Below are 13,583 nucleotides of genomic sequence, written 5' to 3'. Positions count from 1 at the left end.
GAGCGTGTTGCATTTCCCTTGATCTTACGCCTGGACCAACTACAGCCAGGAACAGCACATAATGTGTTGCGGGCACTTTGACTTAATATACAAACGATGTTGTCCTAAAATGAAAAAATGTGGCAAACAGTAACAGTGTAGCGGTTGCAGGATGTTGTATTCTCTGATCCGGGTTGCGTCACCGATGTATTTTGACGTCATAATCACTGTTTTGCTGCAGCCTTAGAAAACTCGTACAACGCAGTGTAAAGTATAGACGAGATCGTAAATAGAGTTAATAAATAGAGCTATAGAGTTAATTAATTAAAAATGCCAAGCTGTGTAGATAGGCTGTGTTACAACAACAGCACAAAAAAGCGCTTGTTTCGTCGCTTTTCCAACACCGATAGTGGATCGTTGCTTGTGAGGAAGGCAAATAGATGCTGACTGGAATCCAACAAGCAAACACACCTATTTTTGCGAGGATCATTTTATTACAGGTATTGGCTGTTATGGTACAGGTATTGGCTGTTATGGTACAGGTGTTGATGTGTATAATGTATATCATATTGAGATAAAAAGTGCTTAGCCTATGCCTATTTCTTGGCTATTCTATTATAAACAATATTTTTCTGACTGTTGAGTGTTGACTGTATGCTGCTTTTTAGGACAACCCTCTTTGTTAAAGTGCCATCCAGATTTTGTGCCTTGCATGTGTCTGCATCTTTGATGACAACCCAGGGGACATGTTTTGGACTGTTTAAGCACTGGGATGGCATCACCTCTGCTGCAAAGACTGTGCAGCTACAATTTTGCGACCGTGTTTTTATGTATAGTTGTATACGAACAATTTTTGCAAAAACATTCTTTATTGTTACATGATCCATCAAAGGTTTATTATTTATTTACAGTTATATGGCTTAAAATATTTGTTGTAGGTATAAAACTTAGCATTTGATGCAGTGTAAGAGGGTATAATCCCTGCAGAAATCTTTGCACCTCACACCACTTGTTGGTTGTGCTCATCTTTGCACCTCACATCACTTGTTGGTTGTGCACAGACTTCTTTAACATTTGTAGCTTCAAATTTGTTCTGCTCCACATCATAAAGACATCAGATGAACTGACTTGTTTTGAGATCATTTTACAATGGTTATCCTGACTTGTATTCATATCTTCCTCTTCCAGTGTCAGGGTTACAGGCACTACCAATGTAAAGCTCAAAATCACATATATATGTATTAATAAAAATAACTGATTAATAAAAGGAATATATATAGAATAAAAATAACCATTCTTGTTTACAACTGCCAACAAATAAAACTGAATAAAGCTTTAATCTACAATAGTAACCTTTATAAAAAATTGTCTTGTTTCCACATTATTACATGTGTAAATGTATACTGAACGTCAACTATACACCGGAATCTCAGTAACACAGCACAAACTGCCTTCGTAGATTACTATATTATGCAGCAATAAAGAAGTCTCAGTAAGGAAAGAACGAATACAAAAACAAGCGGCTTAAACTATCAAAGCATACACCGTGCAACAAATGCTTAGAGGGCGCCAGGCGCGATAAGTCTGCCGCAAACAAAGAGTTTAAAACATCCCTATATATAACTTAACTCACACCAAGTAAGTAAAACTCTGTTAGGTTAGCTTTTTGCATCATAATCGATCGTACTTACTGGTTTCACAATGCGAGCGGTAAACTAAGAGGGCGAATGAACACGAGACGCGGTATTTATACGAAAGATAAACGTGAGAAAAAGGCACTAGTGTACGCGTCGGCGCACACACACGTGGCGGGCCGCCACACACTTCCCCCCCATAAGCCCCGATAAAGCATGCTTGTTTGCGCAATCCGTCCCAAACAATATTCACGGCGCTCAGCTTCTTCGTCGTGCGGAGGGAAGAATAAGAAAAGCCGTGTTTCTTCTCGGAAAACGGTCTGGAATGCTGGCAGTAATGTAGCTACTCTCGGCCGTGCGTCTCTGAATGTTCTTTCCTTTAATGTGCTGAACCTGGTTTCGTCTGCCTCTCTGTCACAGAAACAGAGAATTCTGAGCTCAGGTGTTAAGCGCATGCCATAGTAGATCCGCTTTCTTTGCCATTTCCCTCGTGTCTTTAATGTCGTCCCCAACGTGCTGAAAAAAGAGAAATGCGTACAGCAAGCCGAACTGATGATTTTCGAGGAGAGCAGGCATGTTGATTAAGCGTGCAGTCGCACCGCGTTCCAAACGTGGGAAGTCGAAGGCTTCGAGCAGGCGTTGCTTAATGACTTCGTAGTGGCTCCGGTTTGGTAGTCGTTCCAAAATGTCCATTGGTCGACAGGCTGTAGCCAGTGCCGAAACAACATGATGGAACTTGGTTTCTTTCGCGGTGAAGCGTTTCAGTTGAAACTCGGCTTCAGCTTGAAGAAACCAAACACGTGGCTGAGAACACCAAAATGCTAGAAGTTTGACCGCTGCCGCATGTTCCGAATCCATTTTGCGTGTTGCAGCTATCCAAATGTCGATTTGGACGTCGGGGTCACCAATGTAGCGGTTGCAAGATGTTGTATTGCGAGCGGGGAAACTAAGAGGGCGAATGAACACGAGACGCGGTATTTATACAGAAGATAAACGTGAGAAAGGCACTAGTGTACGCGTCGGCGCACACACACGTGGCGGGCCGCCACAACAGAGCATTTAACAACAATGTTGTTAGATGCGTGCTTCGTCTACGAAAATTCAAGCGATGTAAATATTATGTCATGCGTGACGAAAATGCGCAGGAGAATAAAAGAAACAAAGGGGAAGGAGGGAGCTGGACTACCATATGAATATACTATGGAGGTTGAAAATAAGCTGTGGATGTTAAGAAAGGAAGGTGCAATATTTTTCACGGAACTAGAGGCATATTTAAATAACTTTTGGCAAAAACAGTTAAGTTCAGAACTCAGTGATGACAACATAGTTAATGATTTTATGGATAGTGTGTCTAGAAATAAGTGTAGGATGTCGGCAATACGTCGAACAGCTACTTATCACATATGCTTTAAAAAAAAGGTGTTCGAACTAGAGGTCACATTTATGCCAAACGATATACAAAGCTTTAGCAACGACAAAGGTTTAAAATAGAAAAATGAATTCTAGCAAGGGTCGGAGAACCTCACTAAGAGACAACCTTGCTTCATCACATCACAATTAACTGAGATTTTAATAAACTTACTGCTTCATTATTTTTATTTCTAAATCAGACAGCCATAGGCGAAACTGGAAAAGACTATTTTTGAATAGGAGACAAAGTAAACAGTAAAGTTAGTAATTCAAAGATGATGCGTTAGTAATTCAAAGATGATGCAGACTTTTATATATAACAGGTTACTGCTTTTTTATTATACTAGGAACAGGATTATTTGTGCAGTGCAACATTTTAAATCTTTTTTTAACATTTGTTTACATTTAATGCATTGCACCCCAACACCGAAGTCAAAATAATTAGGGTGTTTCTATTGCACCCTTTTAACTGCCCAAAAATCCTTCTAAAATATTCCTGTGAGATTCTTCGTAATATTACATATGGGGGCACCATTGTTAAGCATGTGTCGAAGATTGCAGTAAACTTTAGAGTTTAGACCATTTAAAGTTTCGGCTGACGACATCATCTTTTCAAGATTACTAAAAGTGTTATCATTCTGCTTGCGCCTGTTGTTGACAGTAGTTTCCCAATTAAGAAAATATTCTGGAAAATAATTTTCCAACCATGCCAATCTTCATCTGCTTGTTTGGGTGGGTGGTAAATAACTTTCAATTCATTGGCAAAAGAGCGTGATAGCACTTGAGCTGCAAAACTTACTTTCATCTTATCAAAAGTGTAAAGATGTATATGGCGATAGCTTATCTTGTGCAGTTTTTCCAACCCTTCGGCACCAGCAACAATGCACTTCTCATAAACTTCAGTTACAGCACTCCACGTGATATCTCCCCCATTCCACAAGTACCTTGTGGGAACCAGATGTTGGTCTACGGCTGTAAATGTGGTTTCGAGTTGTTTTCATTAAATGACTCGGATCACTCACAAAGAACAGTTTCTTGGCTAGCTGTCAAAAATAGGCTATATTCATTATTCAATATAACATATGTTTTGTTTGGGCCAACTTTAAAACGTGAAATGTTTGGTGTATGAATGCATTTTAAACAAATATACGTTTCCAAACCTACAAAACCAAACTCAGAAATAAAATAAATTTTCCCTGGTAAGCTATTTTATACCAAACTTGATTTTGTACAACATACTGATACTGATTTCTCAACAATAATACTCTGTTGAAACTGTTAATATATTATCTTTTTAGCTAAATCAAAACTCAAACTGTTAATATATTATCTTTTTAGCTAAATCAAAACTCAACATTGGTTTAACTGTTAAACTGTGCATCACACTAGGCTAGAATAGTCACGAAAGAAACCTGTGGAATGTTAGAGGATAATTCTTTGACTTCAGACTCTTCGTCATCACTGCCTGAACTATTTTTGATCTTGGTTGGCTTTTAGAAAACTTTCTCTTATTGCAGCCAAAAGCCATAAACTGTTGACCTCTTTGGGGTAGAAATACTTTATAATACATGCGACTATACGAAGAGGTAGATACACTTTTTCCGCTAGGTGTCGGTAACTATTTGAATTAGAAATTACGGAAAAACGCACAAAACAACACTACAAAGTGTTAATAAGTGTAAAACAAATTAATTAAATAATAACAATACAAAAATACATAAAAACACATAGTAAGAACATCTTTCCCACATTAGGTCGGTTAGGGGTTAGCGGCTAGGGAGTGCAGGTTATGTGTATATACCGTGAAACTAACTGCTTCCTATAGAATAGAGAAACGTATTTGTCATCGCGTCCTAGCGGAAACAGTGTACCTACTTCTCTGTCACAGAAATAAAAAAGAGTAGAACGCGCAACTTTCCAAAACCGTGATATATTCTTTTTTCTATTCACGTGACCGCCAACTCCGTCCCCATTTCCCTTCGTCTCCATTGTAAAAGATAGGCGCATAATGTTTTTGAAAGGTTTTAGCTGTTTATTTTAAAAACTACACCAACTATTCAAGTTTGTTAGGCTAGTTTAGTTATTTGGTACGTTAACGCTTACAGTTTACCACTTGTTTAGGAAATTTAATTATTTAAAAAAAATTAATTTGTTAGGCTAGTTTAGTTATTTGGTACGTTAACGCTTACAGTTTACCACTTGTTTAGGAAATTTAATTATTTAAAAAAAATTAATTAAAAATTTCAAACAAACGGTTTTTTAGAAATATATATATATTAGAAAATAGTTTTTTTACACAATAACTTTAAATTAAGTCAAAAAACGAAGAAAAAGTACACAAAACGTCATCGACTCCATTGACTACATAGTAAACGGGAACGACCCGCGAAAGAGAGACAGTGTATCGTGCTCTCTCCTTTGCCGACATTGGAGATGTGCCTTCTATTCTTTTTTATTTCTGTGACTTCTGTATAGTCGCATGTCTTGATAATATTACTCAAATATGAATTCAAAAGCTGTTGAATGACCAGATTATTAAAAATCTGCTAACCGCTAAACATACAAACAACCAAAATAACCCGTATAGCCAATAAACTCTAACTCCTATGACCACTAACTTTTTTAAATCAGAAAATGAAAGAAAAACTACATACGCGCCATAGATTCCATTATTGCCTGCAATTAAAACGGGAACGACCTGCGGTCACGTGACCCTTAAAGCCCAGTATGTCAGCTCTCCCCTTTGGCATTGGAGTACGCGTTCTATTCTTTTTTATCTTGTGGTCCAGTCGACCTTCTCGTTTCTTAGGTAGTATAGTTTACGCAGCTTTGTGTTAGCCATGTGGCGGTTTATTATTCGCGACTGTATTAATTCTTATTGCTGTATTCTATTTGAATAAGGTGTTTGTATAGTGCTACATTTTTCGAAACATTTACTGACACTCCATTAAGGATCGTGATATATGTTGGATTACAGCTCAACTTGACTGGATCGTGATATATGTTGCACCCGGCGCCGTGGCGTAGTGGTTAGCGCGCCTGCCTGTAACCATTAGGTAATGGGTTCAAGACTCGTTGCTGCTACCATTGTGGGCGTATGTGTCTTTGGGCAAGACACTTAACGGCAATTGCTCCAACCCAGTGGTCCAAATTATCAGCCATACATAAAAAAAGGAAAAATCCAAAAAAATAAATAATCACCCACAAAGTAACATACATGGTAACTCATAAGCTTGCACGAGGTGTTAAACCGGTGTGATAACGACTGTCGTTTTACAGCCACGCTAGGATAAAGTAATTACATTCATTCATTACAGCTCAACTTGACTTTGTTAACTTGGCAGTTCGTTTGTGCCTGGTTTGTTTGGATTTGGGGTTTGGCTAATTTGAGTGGATTGTTAGGTTGAATGTAACAACTTACTTTATCCTCGCGTGGCCGGAAAACGACAGTCGTTATCACACGGGTTTAACACCTCGTGCCAGCTTACGAGTTGCCATGTATTTTACTTTGTGGGTAATTATTTTTTGGGGATTTTTTCATTTTTTAATTATTTCTGATAATTGGGATTTTTTCTTTTTTTATGTATTTCTAATAATGTCTTGCCAAGGACACATACGCCCACAATGATATAGCAGCATCGAGCCATTTTGAGTTGTTGAGAGGGGTCAATGCCGTCTCTCAGGCCTTTGGTGGCTACACGGTGTCGTAACAGAGCACAGCTTATACTTAGTCAAAAAGCATAATTTTGAGACGCTGTAACCTAAAACAAAGTGAGAGACGTAAAATCAGACATAATTTAACACAGTATACTGGTTAACTAACAGTGACTCTGTAGAGCCAGAGAGCGCGGTATATAACAGTAAACCGGCTTTGGCGTCGCACGAGAAAGTAATAAGAAGTGCCAGTGTTTCCAACAGAATAACGATAACATAGAATCGATATGCTAGACTGGTGCATGTTAAGAACATTCCCCGATATGTTATTGACGGGTAGGTTTGGTTCGCTACTCGATATTGGACGTCCAGTACAAACATAGGGCAAGGTCCGATGTTGACACGGTGCTCTCTCTTCCATCCTAGTGGCCGCACACGAGCGTACAACAGGTTTGCGTCCAACAGAGTAACAAAGTTACAGAGTGGTTCCCCTTTGTTGCGTACGAACCTACGCACAGAACTTTGTTTCCGTTAAGTAACCACGTCGGCATTAAGGTTACAGTCAAGGCTCGTCTAAGTGCCAGTGTTTCCAACAGAATAACGATAACATAGAATCGATAGGCTAGACTGGTGCATGTTAAGAACTATTTTCTTCGACATTCCCAGATATGTTATTGACGGGTAGGTTTGGTTCGCTACTCGATTCTGGACGTCCAGTACATACATAGGGCAAGGTCCGATGTTGACACGGTGCTCTCTCTTCCATCCTAGTGGCCGCACACGAGCGTACAACAGGTTTGCGTCCAACAGAGTAACAAAGTTACAGAGTGGTTCCCCTTTGTTGCGTACGAACCTACGCACAGAACTTTGTTTCCGTTAAGTAACCACGTCGGCATTAAGGTTACAGTCAAGGCTCGTCTGGAGAATCAGAAAAAAAACGTTCGTGAGGTGTTTCGTTCGTTGCCCCACAAAGCAGAGATCAAATCGCGTATAGTGCTTAACGCGTAGCACATCTCCCTATTGTCTCTCTGGCAAACATCGACTGTGAAGTAAAAGTTTAATAGTTTTCCATATGGTTTGATTCGTTCTCTCGCACTGAGAGTTTCCGGTAGGATGATACGGGTCGAGTTATTTGTCGCTATTCCTCGATTGTGAAGGTAATAAACCAAACTCACGGTGAGCTGTTGAGAGGGGTCAATGCCCCGTCTCAGGCCTTTGGGCTACATGGTGTCGTAACAGAACACAGCTTATCTTAGTCAAAAAGCATAACTTTGGCTTTTTAACATAAAAGACGCTGTAACCTAAAACAAAGTTGGAGAAGTAAAATCAGACGTAACAGTGACTTTGTAGAGCCAGAGAGCGCGGTATATAACAGTAAACCGGCTTCGGCGTCGCATGAGCAGTGTTTCCAACAGAATAACAATAACATGGAAATACAGGGTTTACTTAAAACAGTGATCAAAAAAGGGCGATTTAAATTCGTTACACATATGGCCTTATGTGATTCAATAGCAGCAAAATTTGCTGAGGTCCATCATAGCAGTGAGGGGTCTTCCCCGGGCCCTAGTGGATCTGGGAAAGCAGGGTCTGGGACTTTGTCACAAATCTCAAGTCATGGACGGGGTAAGAAAAGACGGGAGCTAGCACTTCAAGAAGAAAATTTGAAGAAGAGAGCAGAATTGGAGATTGGAGCGTTAGACAGGTAAAGGTCACAAGTTGAAGATGAATATAATCTTCAGTTGGAAAGGATCGCCTTGGACGGCGAAGGCTGCAGTGCGGATGAATTGTACAGAGAAGAGGGAAGTTCTAAAAGGTTTGCGTCAAGGGGTGCATTGAGACTTAATGGAATAGGCCGATAGGCCAAGAAAGGGTTGGGCAATGGCTAGGGATATATTCCATTAGCGGCCGCTTTAGAGTATCAATTGAGGCAACAGAGACCTGCTCAAAGGTCCATCTTCTTTGATCCAGTGGAAGCCACTCATAGTTTAGATCAAGAACATACGCCCACAATGATATAGCAGCATCGAGCCATTTTGAGTTGTTGAGAGGGGTCAATGCCGTCTCTCAGGCCTTTGGTGGCTACACGGTGTCGTAACAGAGCACAGCTTATACTTAGTCAAAAAGCATAATTTTGAGACGCTGTAACCTAAAACAAAGTGAGAGACGTAAAATCAGACATAATTGAACACAGTATACTGGTTAACTAACAGTGACTCTGTAGAGCCAGAGAGCGCGGTATATAACAGTAAACCGGCTTTGGCGTCGCACGAGAAAGTAATAAGAAGTGCCAGTGTTTCCAACAGAATAACGATAACATAGAATCGATAGGCTAGACTGGTGCATGTTAAGAACTATTTTCTTCGACATTCCCCGATATGTTATTGACGGGTAGGTTTGGTTCGCTACTCGATATTGGACGTCCAGTACATACATAGGGCAAGGTCCGATGTTGACACGGTGCTCTCTCTTCCATCCTAGTGGCCGCACACGAGCGTACAACAGGTTTGCGTCCAACAGAGTAACAAAGTTACAGAGTGGTTCCCCTTTGTTGCGTACGAACCTACGCACAGAACTTTGTTTCCGTTACGTCGGCATTAAGGTTACAGTCAAGGCTCGTCTGGAGAATCGGAAAAAAAACGTTCGTGAGGTGTTTCGTTCGTTGCCCTACAAAGCAGAGATCAAATCGCGTATAGTGCTTAACGCGTAGCACATCGACTGTGAAGTAAAAGTTTAATAGTTTTCCATATGGTTTGATTCGTTCTCTCGCACTGAGAGTTTCCGGTAGGATGATACGGGGTCGAGTTATTTGTCGCTATTCCTCGATTGTGAAGGTAATAAACCAAACTCACGGTGAGCTGTTGAGAGGGGTCAATGCCCCGTCTCAGGCCTTTGGGCTACAACATGGTGTCGTAACAGAACACAGCTTATACTTAGTCAAAAAGCATAACTTTGGCTTTTTAACATAAAAGACGCTGTAACCTAAAACAAAGTTGGAGACGTAAAATCAGACGTAACAGTGACTTTGTAGAGCCAGAGAGCGCGGTATATAACAGTAAACCGGCTTCGGCGTCGCATGAGCAGTGTTTCCAACAGAATAACAATAACATGGAAATACAGGGTTTACTTAAAACAGTGATCAAAAAAGGGCGATTTAAATTCGTTACACATATGGCCTTATGTGATTCAATGGCAGCAAAATTTGCTGAGGTCCATCATAGCAGTGAGGGGTCTTCCCCGGGCCCTAGTGGATCTGGGAAAGCAGGGTCTGGGACTTTGTCACAAATCTGAAGTCATGGACGGGGTAAGAAAAGACGGGAGCTAGCAATTCAAGAAGAAAATTTGAAGAAGAGAGCAGAATTGGAGATTGGAGCGTTAGACAGGTAAAGGTCGAAAGTTGAAGAAGAATATAATCTTCAGTTGGAAAGGATCGCCTTGGACGGCGAAGGCTGCAGTGCGGATGAATTGTACAGAGAAGAGGGAAGTTCTAAAAGGTTTGCGTCAAGGGGTGCATTGAGACTTAATGGAATAGGCCGATAGGCCAAGAAAGGGTTGGGCAATGGCTAGGGATATATTCCATTAGCGGCCGCTTTAGAGTATCAATTGAGGCAACAGAGACCTGCTCAAAGGTCCATCTTCTTTGATCCAGTGGGAGCCACTCATAGTTTAGATCAAGACGGAAGTTTCTTGGAATGAGAATCTGGATGGTGGTGTTGGGGGTGCTGAAGAATTTATTCATGGCATTGCGACAGGAGCAGAAGAGATAATTACCTCGGTTTGCAGGTGACCCAGTTGATTATTTTAGTTTTATCCGGTCGTTTGAGGATATTGTACTGAAGCGTATTGATGATCCTATAGCCGGGTGCACACTGCCAAACGATACGATAACGATAGGTCAGATCAGAAGGCGTTAACGACGGCAGCGTGCATTGGGCTTATGACACAACTTCACTACTTGCAAGATATGGTGTGCATTGGTGGTGCCGGTCAGGCGATAAGGCCGTGCGTGCAGTTTGATAAGGTCTCCTGTGGATGGTTCAGGATGCGCTTTAAAGATATTACAAGAGCGATTCGGTCAGCGTCATCTACAAATTAGGCATCATAAGAGACAATAATTGCTGGAAGGCCCAACAGTAAACAGCACAAAAGACTGTTTGGGAAGATTGTTGAATTCCATGGCTACCTATGCCTCAGTTATGCGAGGACAAGGATGTAAGGTCGAACTGAATTCAGAGGAAATTACTCGGTATCTTTCAAAGGTTACCAGGTCGAACTGAATTCACAGGAAATTACTCGGTATCTTTCAAAGGTTACCAACCAACCTTCAAGAACGCTTATGTAGGATGGGTAGTGGAAGAAGATGGTGGTAAAACATCCTTTGTTATGATAGAAAGGGTTCGGAAGAAGCAACTGAATATTTTAAATAGTCAGTTTGGGGAATTAATGGAAAATAAGCATCTTGATAAGGAGAGGAATCAGCCCAGTGTTAGCCGCTTACCAATGTGTAAACGGTACATTAATATATTATTCCATGGTTACCACCCACAGATGATGGCTTATATTCATCTGGAAGGGAGATATGGTAAAAATGTTTGATCGAGACTTTGAAGTAGAACAACATTCACTTGCTAATCCGAGCATAGTGAAGCGTTCGATTCGAAAGATTGATGGGAGGAATGAAATGGGATTGCCCTGGAAATCTGAATCTATTGCTTTGCCGTACAAAAGGTGTTTGGCAGAAAAGCGTTTGGGGCGATACCTTAAGCGAAAACTGAACGGTGACCCAGATTTGTTAAAAGAGGTATGCAGAGAAAATGAAGGAGTCTATTCGGGGTGGCCACATTGAGAGAGTAAACCATGCAGATGGGGTTTCGGGATCTCGTATATGGCTATGTGCCTCACCATTGTACTGGTCCAAAGTTGCGTGTGGTATTTGACTGTGCTGCTCGATTTCATGGGACTTTTGTTTAAATGATAATTTGTTACAAGGTCCTGATCAAACGAACCGCTTAGTGGGGGTACTCATGCGCTTCTGTGAAGGAAGATCGAGATGCACTACGCTTATTATGGTGGTCGAATGAGGATCTAAGTCCAGAAGACCATAGGCGCCTAACGCGGTCAGGCAGTTTATGCACATTGCCTATTATTAATTGTTCCATAATAAAACAAACGCAAACAATTTATGTATTTCATAAACCATTACATGTCGCCGATTGAAGCTCGAGTGTTTACGCTTTAACTTCTGGCTAGATTTACGTTGCTGCTAGTTGTTAAAACATGCGCCCATCAACGTAACTGTTACATCACAAGCTGTATTGTGATCACATCTCGAGATGCTAAAAATATCAACTTACGGCGATACATTACGTCACAAGCGGCATCGTGACTTTCGTATTGCGTAATCCTATGATGTTACATTACTTCACAATCGTCATTGTGACAAAAACAGGATCCTAGGTAGGATATTGCACCTCCGTAACCAGTGCGTAATGTGAGGGTGCGGTAATTACCTTATATTGTGATGTCGTCCATTACCGTAAACCGTAAGGTAAAAAATACTTGCGGCGATATATTACGCAAGTGGTATTGTGATGCAAACATAGGCACCTAACGCGGTCAGGCAGGTAAGGCAAATTCTGGAATTTTAAATTACTTTTTCGTAACCGCAATTGCTCTATACAATATTACCACATGTCCGCACTTCTTAGCGCGTCGCAGCCAGTAACCTACATGTCACAAATGCTTTGTATCAATCAAAGCGATATCCTGGGAACGTTCTGATGAAATAGAAGCGAAGAAACGTGCGGATGAGATTGCAGAAAAGAAACGTTCTGATGAAATAGAAGCGAAGAAACGTGCAGATGAAACCGTGCAGAAAAGAAACGTTCTGATGAAATAGAAGCGAAGAAACGTGCAGATGAAACCGAAGAAAGACATCGGGTTCGCCAACACGAATTGGAATTGAGAAAGCTGGAGCTGGAAGATAGACAACGACGTGATGAAACTACAAGCACGGCGTCGGTAGTAGTGAGTGTCAATGGCACTAGCAAGTGGCCAGAGCTACCAAAATTTGTAGACAACACGGATGACATGGATGGCCACCTGCTTCGGTTTGAGAGGTATGCTGAGAATAGCGGCTGGGAGAAAACCCAATGGGCAACCTGGCTAAGCGCACTACTTACCGGAAAAGAATTGGGGGTATTCTCACGATTGTCAGCCGAGGAGGGAAGAGACTACGAAATATTAAAACGTGCGCTCCGAGAGCGGTATGGGTTGCGTGAGGATGGATACCAAAATAAGTTCAACAGTGAGAACCAGCAACAAGACGAGACGGTTTCTTAGTATTTTATTCGGTTTGAAAACTACTTGGACAATTGGGTAGAAATGGCTTGAGTCGAAAAGACGTACAAAAGACTCAATGAGCTGTTTCTTCGAGAAAAATACCACAGAGAAAGTTATCGCGACCTATCCTTGTATATGAGGCAGCATTCCACTACAAACATGACACAGAGTTTGCGAAAATGGCCGACAAATTCCTAAGTCCCTTGAAGAAACTGATAAACGGATTTAGCTCAGAATCAAAGCGCACGCGAGCTACAGTGTATATTATGCCAACCACGAGAGGACAGGATCATGGGACGTAAACCAGCGTGCGTACCGATCGGGTCCTATTGGTCGCCAGTGTTTTAATTGTGGAATGTATGGGGACACGCTGCTAGGGAATGGTTTACTTTCATCTAAATTAAAAACAAATTAAAAACAGTAAATTGTTGCTTGTTTCTAACTTTAAACACACTAACCTTAGAAAAATTGTTCAATGACATATGTGCTTGTGTAAGCCGAGTCCAGCGTGTGAAAGGAAGAGACTTTTCCAATGAATAAAGATCCGAAATATGCTTCCAAATTATT

The 13,583-nt window shown here is 41.0% G+C and overlaps 2 pseudogenes across 1 annotated transcript; one reads left to right on the top strand and one right to left on the bottom strand.

The window, feature by feature from the left end:
• Positions 1–521: 521 nt before the first annotated feature.
• On the bottom strand, positions 522–2,548 carry LOC149732021 (uncharacterized; annotated as a pseudogene). Its single transcript, XR_016385591.1, has 2 exons — positions 1,014–2,548; positions 522–978 (listed from the first exon to the last, which is right to left on the bottom strand). The product of XR_016385591.1 is annotated as an uncharacterized LOC149732021 (transcript).
• Positions 2,549–8,167: 5,619 nt separating this feature from the next.
• LOC149732020 (uncharacterized) lies at positions 8,168–13,431 on the top strand (annotated as a pseudogene).
• Positions 13,432–13,583: the final 152 nt, after the last annotated feature.

The sequence above is a fragment of the Ciona robusta genome, chromosome 8 (genome assembly GCF_009617815.1).
Source record: "Ciona robusta chromosome 8, ASM961781v2".
Lineage (NCBI taxonomy): Eukaryota > Metazoa > Chordata > Ascidiacea > Phlebobranchia > Cionidae > Ciona > Ciona robusta.
This window is presented reverse-complemented; position numbering and strand designations above follow the sequence as displayed.